Source organism: Labrus bergylta, chromosome 9 (genome assembly GCF_963930695.1).
Source record: "Labrus bergylta chromosome 9, fLabBer1.1, whole genome shotgun sequence".
NCBI lineage: Eukaryota > Metazoa > Chordata > Actinopteri > Labriformes > Labridae > Labrus > Labrus bergylta.
The window spans coordinates 2,354,436-2,371,531 of record NC_089203.1 but is presented as its reverse complement, the minus strand read 5'-3'; positions in this window follow the sequence as shown (position 1 = coordinate 2,371,531).

Genomic DNA, 17,096 nt, shown 5'->3' with positions numbered 1-17,096 from the left:
AGGCGGGCGGGTGGTGCAGTGAGTTGAATGGAAGAAGAAGACCTGAGAGTGCGGGTAGGTATGTTGATGTGCAGGAGTTCAGAGATGTAAAGCGGAGCAAGGTTGTGGATGGCCTTGAAGGTGAGGAGCAGAATTTTGAAGGTGATGCGATGTTTAACCGGGAGCCAATGAAGCTGCTGTAGGACAGGGGTGATGTGATTAACAGAGGGCGTTCTGGTGATGATGCGAGCGGCAGAATTCTGGACCAGTTGAAGTTTGTGGATGGACTTGAGAGGGAGACCAAAGAGAAGGGAGTTGCAGTAGTCAATGCGGGATGTAACCAGGGTGTTGACGAGGATGGCAGTACTGCTGGGAGTGAGGGATGGGCGGAGGCGATTAATGTTACGTAGATGGAAATAAGCAGACCGGGTGACGTTATTGATGTGAGCTTGGAATGATAGTGTGCTGTCAAGGATGACACCCAGACTCTTAACCTGAGGGGAAGGGGAAACTGAGGAGTGGTCAATAGCCAGTGAAAAACTGTCAAGTTTGGAGATTGTTGATTTGGTGCCGATGAGGAGAAGCTCGGTTTTGTCACTGTTTAATTTGAGGAAGTTGCAGGTGAACCAGGATTTGATTTCTTGCAGGCAATCCGTCAGGGAAGTGGGTGGGAGGGAGGAAGTGGGTTTGGTGGACAGATAGAGCTGGGTGTCATCCGCATAGCAATGGAACTGGATGTTATACTTACGGAAGATATGGCCAAGAGGAAGGAGATAGATGATGAACAGAAGGGGGCCCAGGACAGAACCCTGAGGAACACCGGTGGTGACTGGAAATGGTTGGGATTTGAAGGTTCCGAGTTGAGTGAACTGAGTACGACCAGAGAGATAGGATGAAAACCAGTGCAAGGGTGTGTCAGTGATTCCGATGGAGGCAAGTCTGTCAAGGAGTGTGTGATGGGAGATGGTGTCGAAGGCTGCACTTAGATCAAGGAGGATGAGGATGGTTAGAAGTCCGGAATCAGCTGCCATGAGGAGGTCGTTGGTGATTTTTACCAATGCTGTCTCTGTGCTATGGAGGGGGCGGAAACCAGACTGGAACTGTTCATAGAGGTTATTGTCAGACAAATGAGTGTGAACCTGAGATGCAACTGTTTTTTCAAGAATTTTGGATAGGAAGGGTAGATTAGAGATGGGACGGAAGTTGTTGAAGTCATTTGGGTCTGCAGCAGGTTTCTTAAGTATAGTGGTTATTGAAGCTGACTTGAAAGAAATGGGAACAAGACCAGAGGTGAGGGAGGAATGTATGATGACCATTATTAGGGAAGACAGAGGGGGTAGGCAGGCTTTTACTAGGACAGTAGGGAGAGGGTCTAATGGACAGGTAGATGGTTTTGATTTCTGAATGAGGTCAGATATTTCAGCAACAGAAGGAAGTTTGAAACTTGAAAGTGAGTGAGAGAGAGGAGGTAAGAAGACTGGGAGAGATGAGATGTTAGGAGTCAGTTGCTGGTGAATCTTGTCTACTTTAGCAGTGAAAAATGACATTAAAGAGTTACAATAGGCGGTGGAAAACAGATGAGAGGCGAGAGAGTCCGGTGGTCGTAGAATGTTGTTGACGATGGAGAATAGTGTCCTTGTATTCCCTTCACCTGAGCTAATGATACCTGCGTAGTGAGTTGATTTAGCTGTAGAGAGACTGTCCTTGTAGTGGAGAATGTGGTTACTGTACATTTCTCTGTGAATAAGAAGTCCAGTTTTCTTGTAGAGACGTTCCAGGCGACGACCTTTTGTTTTAAGTAGGCGAAGTTCAGGTGTAAACCATGGAGCAGAGTGGGTGAATGAAACAGTCCGGGTTTTTAAAGGAGCCAGGGTATTTAAGAGGCTATGAAGACCATCATTGTAATGAGAAACCAGTTCATCGGGGGTGGATAAACAGTTTATGCTGGGGAGGTTGTCAATGCCACTGGAGAGAGCAGTTAAGTTAATGTCCTTGTATGTTGCGATATGAAATGACCCGTGGCAGATATTTTTTGGATAGTGTAAGTTTGACATTGAAAGATATTAACATGTGATCAGAAATGGGAAGGACATCTGCAGCGCAGTCAAGAGGAGTGACACCAGAGCAGCAGATTAAGTCCAAGATATGTCCTTTGGAGTGTGTAGGAAAATCAATATGTTGCTGCAATCCAAAGCTGTCAAGGCAGGATGTAAAGTCCTTCGTCAAGGCATTGTTAGTTTTATCCATATGTATATTAAAATCTCCCAGCAATATTATGTTAGGGGAGAGTGAGCACAGATGAGTTAAAAATGAAGCAAATTCATTCAAGAAATCAGTATTGGGCTTTGGTGGACGATAGACAGTGGCCACTATGGTAGGTGTAGGCCCATTCAGTTGTAAGGCAATAGATTCAAAAGACAACTGAACAGGGACAGAAACAGGCGACACTTTCCAATTCTCGCGGTAAACTATCGCGAGACCTCCTCCTCTGCCAGAGGCACGGGGTTGACAGATGTAAACAAACCCTGGAGGGGTACTTTCATTCAGCTGTGAAAAGTCATTAGGTTGTTGCCATGTTTCGGTTAAACACAAAAAATCAATCTTACGGTCAACCAGGAGCTCCTGGAGGAGAGGACCTTTGCTGGTAAGAGAGCGGGTGTTAAATAATCCGAAGTTGACATCGTTGTGGTCGTGTTTGACCCTGACGTTAGCCGACCTGGCTAGGCTGGCTAGGACAGTGTGGTCAACTTTCCGGCTGGAGTTTCTTCGGGGTTGGCGAGATGAGGACCAGATGGATTGTATTGGTGTGGAGTCGTCAATTTGAAAGCCCCGTCGGGAACCACGGTGGATATATTTCCGACGGGCATGACGAGCGATGTCCAGGTAGAGATGCAAAGCCGTTGGGTTGAGGACCAACGACAGGGCAGTCTAGACGAGCACGGACCATACAAACATTTTATTAATCCACATTGTTGTTGCCGATGATGGACTGGATAAGGACTCCGGCAGCAGAAGCAGCCCAGGTGAGGAGTGGGAGCCCTGCACGCAACAGGTAAGCTAATAGGCTACCAATCCAAATTAACTCACCGGGTAATCTGATCATTTGGAAGTATGTCCAGGGAAGAATACAACAAATGCAAAAAGGTCTGTAGATCAGCAAAACAGTCAGAGGAACCGGAGAGCAGCGGCAGCTAAACGCGCCAGCGTACACTCAACCGGACGTGACGTGATGATGTGTCCATGGGCAAGACACAGCAGCCTCTACCATCAGTTTGTGAATGTGTGATTCAAATGAGGTCTATGATCAAATGTTCCGACCTTTCAGCTGATTATTTACCTCAGTAAACATTTCCCTCATGACTTCATGATCTCAACCTTGAGTCTTAAGTCTTCTTCAACAGAATGAAGTTCATTTAGTTAACGATGGTCCATTAGAGTCAAAGTCCAAATTCACTTCCATATAAGAGCAGTTAGGTCAAACGCCACTTTCTGCTGGTAAAAATCTTTGAACCGCAATGCATGATGGGATATATTGCTTGGATAGAAAACTCTCTATTTTACACTACTTTTCACAATGCATTGTGGGATACTGAGTGGAATATATAGGGTATATTGATGCTCACTCAGAATTCAGACACCACTACAACATGTTGTAGTGAGTGATTTCGGACATAGCCAAAGTGACCAGAATGAGGGGAGGGGTTATGGGCGGGGCTACCTGTGATTGATTGGTTGCTGCCATGGTAACCTGTCAGCTGGAGTCACGTTATGGTTCCAGCTTCTTGAATGTTTCTGTTTGCTCTCTTTAACCCTTTTCACACATACGGAAATCTCCTGAAAAACTCCAGAGATTTGGCTACCCGGAGGGACTTTAGGCTATGTGTGAACGCAAACAGACACATTTTATGCGCGGTCTTTACCCAGAGTTTCTCCGACCAGACCCTTAGTATTTTATCTGCAAAATATCCGAGTGAGCTGATGTGTAAACGCGGCCGCATATACTCCGGAGATTTTCAATTCGAGCCAATTGTACCCGAGTGACATTTATATAGTGACCGGCTAAAGTGTCTGCATGTGACTACTTCAATCTCCGTGCATGTAATTAACCGGCTGCATTATGTTTTCTGTTTGTCATTATGTTGTTCTCCTCTGTTTTGTGGATGTTGTCATTCCATTGGATTACACATAGCATTGATATAAAGACAAATATTCTCATAATAACATCGTGTAGCGGACTCTGTTGCTTCGGCCGCTACTTCCACGTTGTTTATTTACGTCACATCTTACCTCTGGAAATCCCCCGAGCCCCCTCCCCTCTGACAGGGATAGTCCCCCGCTGTGAGGAGCATATGTGAAAGGCTAGTTCGGGAAAATCTCAAGTCCTCCTGTAAATATGTAGATATTATCCGGAGTGGATATGTGAAAACGGCTTTTGTTAAAAAGAAGTCTTTGGTTGTTACAATGCACACACATGCATGCTAACACACACACGTGCACGCTAACACACATGCACACACTCAAACTGGAGGGTCTAATTTTGTAGAGAGGATGAGTGACAGATTCCATCATCAGCCTGATGGGCACCTGACAGCGTGTCAGACACTGAAATGACCCACTTCGAGAAAATGATAATGTGCTAATAATACACATTTGAAAAGAACCAAATAACAAACAATTTAGAAGCCAATAAAGCATCAACAGAGACGAGAAGACAAACTCTGCAGCTGTTTCCATCCAACAGAGACGAGAAGACAAACTCTGCAGCTGTTTCTATCCAACAGAGACAAGAAGACAAACTCTGCAGCTGTTTCTATCCAGAGACAAAAAGACAAACTCTGCAGCTGTTTCTATCCAACAGAGACAAGAAGACAAACTCTGCAGCTGTTTCTATCCAGAGACAAAAAGACAAACTCTGCAGCTGTTTCTATCCAACAGAGACAAGAAGAGAAACTCTGCAGCTGTTTCTATCCAACAGAGACGAGAAGACAAACTCTGCAGCTGTTTCTATCCAACAGAGACAAGAAGACAAACTCTGCAGCTGTTTCTATCCAACAGAGACGAGAAGACAAACTCTGCAGCTGTTTCTATCCAGAGACGAGAAGACAAACTCTGCAGCTGTTTCTATCCAACAGAGACGAGAAGACAAACTCTGTAGCTGTTTCTATCCAGAGACAAGAAGACAAACTCTGCAGCTGTTTCTATCCAACAGAGACGAGAAGACAAACTCTGTAGCTGTTTCTATCCAGAGACAAGAAGACAAACTCTGCAGCTGTTTCTATCCAGAGACAAGAAGACAAACTCTGCAGCTGTTTCTATCCAGAGACAAGAAGACAAACTCTGTAGCTGTTTCTATCCAGAGACAAGAAGACAAACTCTGCAGCTGTTTCCATCCAACAGAGACGAGAAGACAAACTCTGTAGCTGTTTCTATCCAGAGACAAGAAGACAAACTCTGCAGCTGTTTCCATCCAACAGAGACGAGAAGACAAACTCTGCAGCTGTTTCCATCAAGAGACGAGAAGACAAACTCTGCAGCTGTTTCCATCAAGACACAAGAAGACAAACTCTGCAGCTGTTTCCATCAAGACACAAGAAGACAAACTCTGCAGCTGTTTCTATCTAGAGACAAGAAGACAAACTCTGCAGCTGTTTCTATCTAGAGACAAGAAGACAAACTCTGCAGCTGCTTTCTTCATCCATGGACTGTCTTTACAGAGATGTTTCTAACATACCTATCTGCTGCTGGAAGAAGTATTTTTATATAATTAAAGAAGGCTATCTGATATATGTATGTTGGTCTGCACAGAGAGAGCAGGTAAAGACAACGTCAAAAAGACATAAAGAGAAGGGAAGAGAGGAGAAAAGAGTGAGAGAGGAGACTGTAAATGAAGAAAGAAGGACGAGAGAGGAAGAGAGAATCGTGTCCTATCAGCCAGAGGCAGCAGCTTTTCCACAGATAAGAGACGAAAAACAAGCAGCAACTGGTAATTGTTTTGCACGATCAAGTCCCAAAGGCCTGATGGCAAGAAATCAGCATAAAACGATAATTACAAAGTTACTGTGAATAGCTGTTTCACTCTGCCTGTTTATTGGTGTGATAGTGAGAGAGCCACACAGACTGAAAACAGTAATCATGCCTGGGGCTGAAAGTATGGACGCTGTTACTCACCGTCCAGAGCTGAGAGTCTGAGGAGGACAAACATACAGGTAGAGGAAGCTGCGTCTCATTCAAGTTAGAAACTATTAAAAAAATAATGAAGGCACATACCGTGATGTCACCCATTGGCTGATCTACTGCCTGTTTAAGGCCTCGTCGCCATTTTGGTTTTATGAAGCCAGAAGTGGAGGAAAGGGTTGGACAAACAGCACAAGCTTTAGAGTAGTGTTGACCGATTTACTCGTTCAAACCCTCCCCTGTGGTCATGAGCTTTGAGTAGAGACCAAAAGAATAAGATCGTGGATACAAGCGGATGAAATGAGTTTCCTCTGGAGGGTGTCTGGACTCAGCCTTAGACAGAGGGGGGAGGGGCTTAGATATTCGGGGGGAGCCGCTGCGCCTTCAAATCGACAGTAGCCAGGTGATTCTGTCATCTGATTGGGATCCTTCTGGACGCCTTTCTTTGGAGTCACACCCAACTGGAAGGAGACCCTGGGGTGGACCTAGATCTCACTATAGAGATAATAACCCTAACCCAACACTTGAATTTCTGCCTGGGGATCATTAAAGGATTATCTTATCTTATATCCCTTCTGGTGTGGGAACGCCTCAGAATCCCCCAGGAGGAGCTAGAAAACATTCCTGGGGAGAGGGTACGTCTAGGTGGACTTACTTCACCTGCTTCCACCATGACCTGGCCCCGGATAAGAGGAAGATACTGGAATTTAAATGTTCATCAATGTGTTGAGCTTATATTCAAAATATTATTTTCTGTTGGTTAATATACGTCCTAATTTTTTAAGGGGTGCAGTCTGTTTTTAAATGGCTCCTTTAAAAACCATAAATAATAATTCATGAACCTTCAGTCTGAAGACTTCCAGCAGCCACAGGGAGGAGACTCTATGTGACACGCTCAACAGTGTGGATGTGTCGGCTCACTAATTATTAATGAATACAAATGTGTCTGTCTGTTTGTGTGGGGCAGGCAGCGCCGACATGGGACGAGCTGAGAGCTGGAGTGGAAGAGGAGGGGAGCTCTCTCACTCTGTGCTCGGACTCTGGATCTCATATTTTATTCATGTCGTGTCCTTCTCTCTATCCACCTCACAGAAAACACTGTCACTCGACTCACTGTGTGCAGCGCCGCCTTTAGCACTCTCACTTCCTCATTTCTCTCCAGTAACAGGTTTAACCGCTTCACTGTGGTCGGATCATCCTGCTTCAGTGAGAAACACAAACTTTAACACCACAGACTAAGTCTTCATCAGCCCTTCAATAGATCTTAATAAATCCACAGGTTAGATTATTTCAGATTCTTCTGTTCCTCTTTGTGAATCAAATCCAGAACGTTTAGAAATATCTGAAGGTCGACCTCTTTGGACATTATGAGCTGATGATGTCATCGTCTTCTTCTTTAGTTTTTCTCATCAGCTTGTTGACTTTTCTCTTGATTTTAACCCTCTTTGCTTTATAGTTGTAACGGCCTTCAAGACCTGCCTCTTGTTTCTTTTCTTATGGTGAGGTTAGATGATGGTGGAGGGGCACAGGCAGAGGAAACAGAGAAGGCTGCCTCCTCCATTGGTGGAGAAAGAGAAGCAACTTAAGGGCCTGGCAAATATGGAACACACACACATTGGTAGGTTAGCTGTTTATGTGTCTAGTACACTGAGGTTACCTGGAAATAATTAATTGATGTTAATGTAGATGACATTATTGAACTTTTAACTCAAGAAAATGTTGGCTCTCTCTGCAGGCAAAAATACTGGCAGCATTTAAGGTGAACAGGAGCCCCGCAAGATGAACAAAGAAAGACCATGTCAATGCCAAAATGGCATTCAGGACCTGCATAAGATTTTGCAGATATATGCAGGGCTCCTTGCTGACTTGGAACGTATTAAACAGCATGTTGTTCCCCAGACTGAGACCTTTCCAAATATGTTGCTCCCATGTCTTTAGCACCAATAGAACCAGAATTACAGCCCAACTTCAAATTTGTGATCCACGCCCAGAACCGCGATCCAAGATGCCATCAGATCACAGTTCTGGATGTTTTTTGTAGGACCTATGGGCCCAAGAAGGACCTAGGGGCCAAAGAAGCACCTAGGGGCCCCCGTTTAGGATATGTTGGGGCTCAGAAAATCCTCTACCATCCGGTCAAGAAACCATGATGATATTTCAAAATTTGAACAAGTGAAGGAGCAATTGGGTCAAGTGACCTGTTATATAAACGATGGGGCAGAACAGACTCCAAAAGGGGATTGTAGGGTATTCCTTACATCTTTGTTAGGGTTTATATAAACATAAGGAAGGGGGGCAGCGGTTGTAGTTTGGATGTAAAAAATGTTTCATGACATATTTGTCCCATCCCCCATCATCACACTGATCAGGAAGAGAACGAGCAGCAGCTGTTTCCAGTTAGTGCCTCCTTTAAAGGTAGCTGTGTGGCTAGGAGAGAGTCTTTAGGGGTGATATGGAATCAGAGCTTGAATTGGAGTGCAATGTTGAAAATGGAAACACCAGAGGATATACAAACAAAAAGAAAAGGAAAAAGAACAATAATTTGAGTGATGGAAGTCAAGAAACAACAATGGAAACAAAATATGTTGTTGGAATGATTGCTGAAACCGAAACGGACAAGATTTTCGAAGACCCTCATATGGTAGGAAAGTTTGTGGAAGGAAGACTCGGGAAGTTGAAGTTTGTTCAGGTCACCAGAGGGGGAATGGTTGTCATTGAATGTACTTGCAAGAGAACAGGAGGAAACAGCATCAGTATGTTTGACTTTTGAGGGAGATTTTCCCAGATAGAGTCTATCTAGATTGTTGCAGAGTTCGACCGTTTGAGAAATCTCCCATAAGATGCTTTTGTTGTCAAGAGTATGGACATGTTGCTGCTGTGTGTTGAGGAATCAAAAGATGTAGGAAAATGTGGGAAAAAAGAATGTTGACAAAAATGTCTCAGACCAATAGAACCATAATTACAGCCCAACTTCAAATTCGTGTTACCTTTTAAGAACCGTGATCCAAGATGGTGTCCATGACGGTTCTGGGTGCTTTTTTTGGGGGGGGGGGGGGGGCAGGAGGAGCTACGGGCCCCTCTTTTGATATGTTGTAGACTAGAAAAGCCTCTACTAAGCTGGCCTGAATTTAAAAAAAAAAAGGTTTTCTGCTTCTATTTGCATGTGCATTGGGAAGCTGCTTTCTAATATAATTTTATTCTTCTCCGTCCAACATAGGCAAAGCTTCTCCTAACCCAGCTGTTTCTATGTGTCCCTCCACCTTAAACCCTGAAGTGTTTGGACTTTTTTCCAGAAGCCTACATTCCGTTGAAGCCCCCCATCCCCACCACATTCCTTTTTTTTTTTGATCAGGGTCTTTTTATTTTCATTTTCAACACATTTCCCAAAAAGGACCAACAGAACGAGGAAAAAAACACAAATAAGTCCTCACCCCCTCTCCCCCCAGAAACCAGACACACACATAAACATTGTGCATAGCCAGATATCTATCAGAAGGAAAAAAATGATACATTTTACACTGCCAGACATTTATAAAAGGTAAATAAATAATGCATATAAAATAAATCACAGACAAAAATGTTTCATTATGCCATGTTGTCAGCCTCCATCTCTTCGACAAAGATGAAGAAAGGTTGCCAGATATTATGAAATTTCATAGACCCTCTGATAGTGTATCTAATTTTCTCCAATTTAAGATGGTACATGACTTCTTTGATCGAATGACTATATGTCGGAGGGATAGGGTCTTTCCATTTAAACAGTATCAGTCTCCTGGCTAGGAGAGTACAAAGGGCCAGCATGTTGATTTCCCGTCTATTAAGAGGGGCGTCTACAAGGGCCACACCAAAAAGTGCAAAGAATTGAGATTGTTCTATTGTTTTCCCAAATATCTTAGAGAAAGTCTCAAAGATGATTTGCCAAAATGTGTGAAGTTTTGGGCATGTCCAAAACATGTGTTACAGAGGGGCTGGCGCCTGCTTGCATCACTTGCATGTGGGATCTATGTCGGCGTTGATCTTAGAAAGCCTGACTTTAGACCAATGTAGATGGTGTACAATTTTGAATTGAATAACAGCATGCTTAAGACATAGAGAAGAGGAGAAAATTGACTGTATTATTTTGTGCCACAATGCTTCTGAAATTGGTTCTTCCAAGTCTGTTTCCCATTTATCCTTAAGGAGATCTAAATGCGTTGAATTATGTGTGTTGAGTAAATCATAGATTATACTTATATTCTGTTTCCTAATTGATTTACATTTGAAAATTGAGTCTAATAGGGAAGTGGAAGGGCATGACGGGAATATGAGATCACAAAGTTACGAAGCTGCAGGTATTTATACAATTGTGTTCTGGGAATACCATATTTCTGTACTAACTGTTCGAAGGAGGCAAAATTGCCTTCAATATAAAGATCAGACAGTGAGACCACACTCCTTCTAGACCAGGAGTCGAAAGCCTCATCTATCACTGATGGCACAAACGTGTGGTTCTAGCGTGGTTCCAGATTTTAATTGAGTGTACTATAACTGGGTTAGAAGTAAAGCTTGACCCCCTCTCCCCGTTGATCTCTTTACTAGCTATGGAACCTTTAGCAGGAAATATGAGGAACAATAACAATATACAAGGAATACATATTGGACAGGAAGAACACAAAATGGCGATGTATGTGGACGACGTAATTCTGTATGTAACTAATATAACCCAGTCTCTTACTGCAGTGATGGATGAAATAAAGCCATACAGCGGCATTTCTGTATATAAACTAAACACAAATAAATCAGAGGCAATGGTAATGGCCAACCAATAGATCAAGATACTCAACTGAAATATCAATTTAAATGGGAACAAAGCAAAATTAAATACTTAGGGGTGTTCATCCCCAAAGACCTCAGTAAATTACAAGAATACAACTATGGCAAACTGGAAAACAACCTTAAACAGGACTTAAAGAGATGGTCAACCATACCGCTATCTATAACAGGAAGAGTTGAAACAATAAAAATGAACATCTTACCAAGATTCATGTTTTTATTTCAAAACCTACCAACATGCATTCCTCAAACTAACTTTAATAAATGGGAAAAACTGTTGAATACCTTTGTTTGGGGAGGGAAAAAAGCTCGAATTAAATTTAAGACACTAAAAAAACCTAAAACATCTGGAGGACTATCCCTACCAAACCTCTCTAACTACTGTATAGCTGCCCAAATAAAAGTAATCCTAGCTTGGATGAACAACAACTCTAAAGCAAAATGGAGAAAAATTTAAATATTACAAATGGAGAAAACGTTAAATGAATGCATATTTACTAAAGTAACTAATCTTACTGCCGATAGAATAGATAATACCTGCATTAGCAGTACATCAAGAGCCTGGGTAAAAGTTACACAAATAAAACAACTCCAAAAAGACCTGATGTACTTCAAACCAAATACAATATATGATACATTTAAATTATGGGCTGAAAAAGGGCTGACCAGATTTATCCAGTTCATTGAAAATAAGGGGGTGGATACCTTTTAATACCTCCAAGTAAGAAGCCACTTAACAAAAATAATGGGCAATAAAACTCTAAAAGACATACACCCCTTAGTAACATATATAGCCAACACGTATAACAAAGAAAACTCTAAGAATGTATTAGGAAACATATATAGAATTATAGAAGGGGAGGGAGATTTGCTCAGACTCTTGGATGATGAATGGGAAAATGTTTGTAGTAACACTTGGAAAACGACAAGCTCCTTATTTTGGAGGGATTTCTCCTGGAAACTTCAAATTAGATGCTTCAAAACACCTATCATCCAATCAAAATATAGCCATAGCGTCACATCAAGCTGCTGGCGCAAGTGCGGAGAAAGCAAAGCCAACCACACGAATATATTCTACTCATGCCCAGTTTTAGAACAATACTGGTCCTCAGTGAAAGAGGAAATAAACAAGATCTAACCTTTTCCTCGGTCCACAAGATCTACTTTTGGGAGCTCCCCCCCATGCACTGTCCCTCAACTCAGATAAACACCTCTATAGAATTTTAAGAATAACAGCAATCAAACAGATAACTAAAAACTGGCTTAAACCAACCTCACCACAAATAATTAAATGGAAAGAAACAATTAATGATGTTTATAATATGGAGAGAATTACACATAGGATAAGGAATCTAGGTGACGTCTTTGAGTCACGAAGAAGAAGTTAACAGACACAGATTTAAAATAGGGAGGAAATGAAGATCAACAAAGAGCGAAGTTTTGCGTATACTCGAGCATTGAACTTAGGCCACAAGCAGATGCTGAAGAACACATAGACAAAAATAAATATATAAATGCTATTAGAGTAGAACAATCCAAGGCCCATTTTTTTCTTTTTTTGTCTTTCATTTTTTGTTTATTCTTTTTGATAAGTTAATATGCTCTGTTGGTCTTTTGCTGTCTTTCTATTTTATTCTTTTATTTTTATTTTTCCCTTTATTTTTACTCACTCTTCTTTTCTGTCGTAGAATGAGCTAACAGAAATATTTACCATGCCTGTATAGATGATGCACTTATATGTAGATCTTCTATACAAACCATATACAAATGTATATATACTCATTCTGACAGTCCAATAGACGCCCCCTCCAACGCAGAACACAGTGAAATGTGCTCAGACTCCACACGAGGCCGGGACACCCACTGAAACCAGCAGAAGAATGAAAACAGAAGAAGACAGCCAAGCACAGGAGGATAAGTAAGCTTGGTCACTCGGCAGCTATGAGATGCTCTGAAAATCTGATTTGCCCTTTACCTGTAAATGCAGGAGCGGTTGGAGGTGAGCCGTGGGCTTAATAAATGATTTGTTCATGTGTCAGTGACTCTCACAGCCTCATTGTATTAACTTCCTCATTCACTGTGTTTGTTTGACGTTCTCTCTCTCCTGATATTTCCAAAAAGGCTCGTCTTATTGCCGTGGTGACTCATGTAATCAAACGCTGACCGAGGAGGAACCTTCACTCAGAGGGGAAGAAAACGCATCAAGACGCATCGGGATGTCAGAAGCGCTGACGCTGAATGAGCATTTTTATCATGTGTAAAATTTTCCTGTTAAATTGGAAAGGCTCCATCATTACAAGAAAGATCACTGTGATGTGTTGATTACCATGAAAACCATGAACAGTTTGTAAAACCATGAACACAGTTTATAAAACCATGAACACAGTTTATAAAACCATGAAGAGTTTATAAAACCATAAACACAGTTTATAAAACCATGAAGAGTTTATAAAACCATGAACACAGTTTATAAAACCATGAACAGTTTATAAAACCATGAACAGTTTATTAAACCATGAAGAGTTTGTAAAACCATGAACACAGTTCATAAAACCTTGAAGAGTTCATAAAACCATGAACAGTTTAAAAAACCATGAACACAGTTTAGAAAACCATGAAGAGTGTAGAAAACCATGAACACAGTTTATAAAACCATGAAGAGTTTAGAAAACCATGAACACACTTTATTAAAACATGAACAGTTTATAAAACCATAAACAGTTTATTAAACCATGAACTGTTTAGAAAACCATGAACACAGTTTAGAAAACCATGAACACAGTTTAGAAAACCATGAACGATTTAAAAAAAACATAAACACAGTTTATAAAACCATGAACAGTTTTTAAAACCATGAACAGTTTATAAAACTATGAACAGTATATTAAACCATGACCAGTTTATAAACCATGAACACAGTTTATAAAGCCATGAAGAGTTTTTAAAACCATGAACAGTTTATAAAACTATGAACAGTATATTAAACCATGACCAGTTTATAAACCATGAACACAGTTTATAAAGCCATGAAGAGTTTTTAAAACCATGAACACAGTTTATAAAACCATGAAGAGTTTATAAAACCATGAACACAGTTTATAAAACCATGAACACAGTTTATAAAACCATGAACAGTTTATAAAACCATGAACAAAGTTTATAAAACCATGAAGAGTTTGTAAAACCATGAACACAGTTTATAAAACCATAAACACAGTTTATAAAACCATGAACACAGTTTGTAAAACCATGAAAAGTTTATAAAACCATGAACACAGTTTATAAAACCATGAAGAGTTTATAAAACCATGAAAACAGTTTATAAAACCATGAACAGTTTATAAAAACATGAACAGTTTGTAAAACCATGAACAGTTTATAAAACCATGAACACAGTTTATAAAACCATGAAGAGTTTATAAAACCATGAACACAGTTTATAAAACCATAAAGAGTTAATAAAACCATGAACACAGTTTAAAAAACCATGACCACAGTTTAAAAAACCATGACCACAGTTTATAAAACCATGAACAAAGTTTATAAAACCATGAACACAGTTTATAAAACCATGAAGAGTTTATAAAACCATGAACACAGATTATAAAACCATAAAGAGTTTATAAAACCATGAACACAGTTTATAAAACCATGAAGAGTTTATAAAACCATGAACACAGTTTATAAAACCATGAACAGTTTATAAAACCATGAACAGTTTTTAAAACCATGAAGAGTTTATAAAACCATGAACACAGTTTATAAAACCATGAACAGTTTATTAAACCATGAACAGTTTTTAAAACCATGAACACAGTTTATAAAACCATGAACAGTTTATAAAACCATGAACAGTTTATTAAACCATGAACAGTTTATTAAACCATGAACATTTTATAAAACCATGTACACAGTTTATAAAACCACAAACACAGTTTATAAAACCATGAACACGGTTTATAAAACCATGAAAAGTTTATAAAACCATGAACACCATTTATAAAACTATGAACACAGTTTATAAAACCATGAACAGTTTATAAAACCATGAACACAGTTTATAACGAGAATTAGATTTGTTGTGTTTTGGTTGTCTTGACGATGACTATAACGTTGATGTAGGTCTCCTTATTCAGTTGATGTTTTTAAATCCTCCCAGAAACTTGAATTAATGACACATTTAAAATAATTTATGTGAAATAAGACCTGCAGCATAGATAGTTGACGTGTTTAGTCCGCCATGTCACGCGTGTCATCATGAGAACGATCACAGCAGAGTATAAAAGTTTTCATGGTCTTGTCACGTGAAACTCTGGGAGAAAATGTGTAGAGACAACAAACATTAAGCTCAGTGTTTGAACAACTCCGCTCTCCTTCTGACAGCAGATCTCTGCATGAATGAATGCTATGCAAACAGTCAGTCAGACAAGTATGTAGTTGTACATCTTCTTCAACACAGCATGATGTTCATTTAGTGAAATTTGGTCCATTTAGAGTCAAAGACACCAGCAAACAGGGGAGGAGTTAGGGGCGGGGCTACCTCTAATTGACAGGTCCCTACCATTAGAAACTCTCAATGTCGTGCCGTGAGTTCGATTGTATATAAGCTCTGAGGAGATGACTGATTATTTTTGAAGTGAGAAAATTATGGCCATATATGGTCAATTCTGGTTGTAAATAAAAATGGCACTAAAGTTATTTAGTCCATTTAGAGTCAAAGACACCATCAAACAGGGGCGGGATTTACATTCTTCTCCAAATATGGTCGATTCTTTTACATAAAAAAAAAAACGTTGCAAACTGTTGAATGATTTTTCACAATAATTGTTCTGAATTTACAAAAGTTGTGCAACTGTTGCCACAGTGATGAAACCCACAGTGAGTCAGTGCATGCATGTGGTCCAGCCCTGTGTTCAAAATCTCACGGTGGCTGCAGGGACGGCCTTGTGAGTGGAGGGTGAAGGTATGATACAAAGACGAACACAAAGACTCAGCAAGAGGTGTCCTCGGCTCGTTCAGAGCGAGGAGAGATCTGAGTCTTTCTGTGTTACTGCCTCTCCTTTTTCTCCCTTTTGTTCCTCTCTCCTGCCTTTAAACTCTTGTCCTGACAAGAGTGTTTAGCTGGAGGGAGAGCGTATCAAATCTGCAAAGAGATTTTTCATCCCACACAATTAGAACAAAAGACAGAAAATCCCCTTTATCTCAGCCTTTTTTCCTCTCTCCCTCTCTTTCTGCAGTTTGTCACCGGCGGCGGCTCTCATTTGACAGCTACTGTGAAGAGCTGAGCCAATGACATTCAAACACACACGCAGGCCCACACACACACACACACACACACACACACACCTACACAGTTAGTAAAACACTTGTGCTTGTCGGGAGTCTGGCAGAGAATAGGGCAACCTTCAGATTAGCATTCTTGAGTTTTTGATGGGGAAACAGAACATCTTGCTCCCGCTGTGCTTTCACAAAGTCACCGTGTTGATTTAGTGATGTGTGAGCACTTTGTAAACCCGACAATGAGGCCTCACCTGGGCCTCATCCTTACACTTTTTAACTCAGAACACTTTGAAATAGTAAACTGATAAACTGTAGTTTGAGATCCCTTCCTAACTACAAATATCAGTAGGGTATATATATACAGGCTGTAACATCTACCTGCTGCAGATGTTACAGTCTGTTTACCCGCTGCAGACGTTACAGCCTGTTTACCCGCTGCAGACGTTACAGTCTGTTTACCCGCTGCAGACGTTACAGTCTGTTTACCCGCTGCAGACGTTACAGTCTGTTTACCCGCTGCAGACGTTACAGTCTGTTTACCCGCTGCAGACGTTACAGCCTGTTTACCCGCTGCAGACGTTACAGTCTGTTTACCTGCTGCAGACGTTACAGTCTGTTTACCTGCTGCAGACGTTACAGCCTATTATGGAGACAAACAACGAATACGGCAGTCTCAGTGTTTATCACGTATAGCTTCACTGTAAGTCTGCCCAGTGTTTCATCTTTCTCCTGCAGAGATCTGAGCCCTCTGTTGTGTAATGAACTCAGTCTGTAACACTGTGAGGGAGGCATGGAAACTTCAGGGTTACACACACATGGATGAGTCACATCCAGTGTCTGACGTGGGTTGG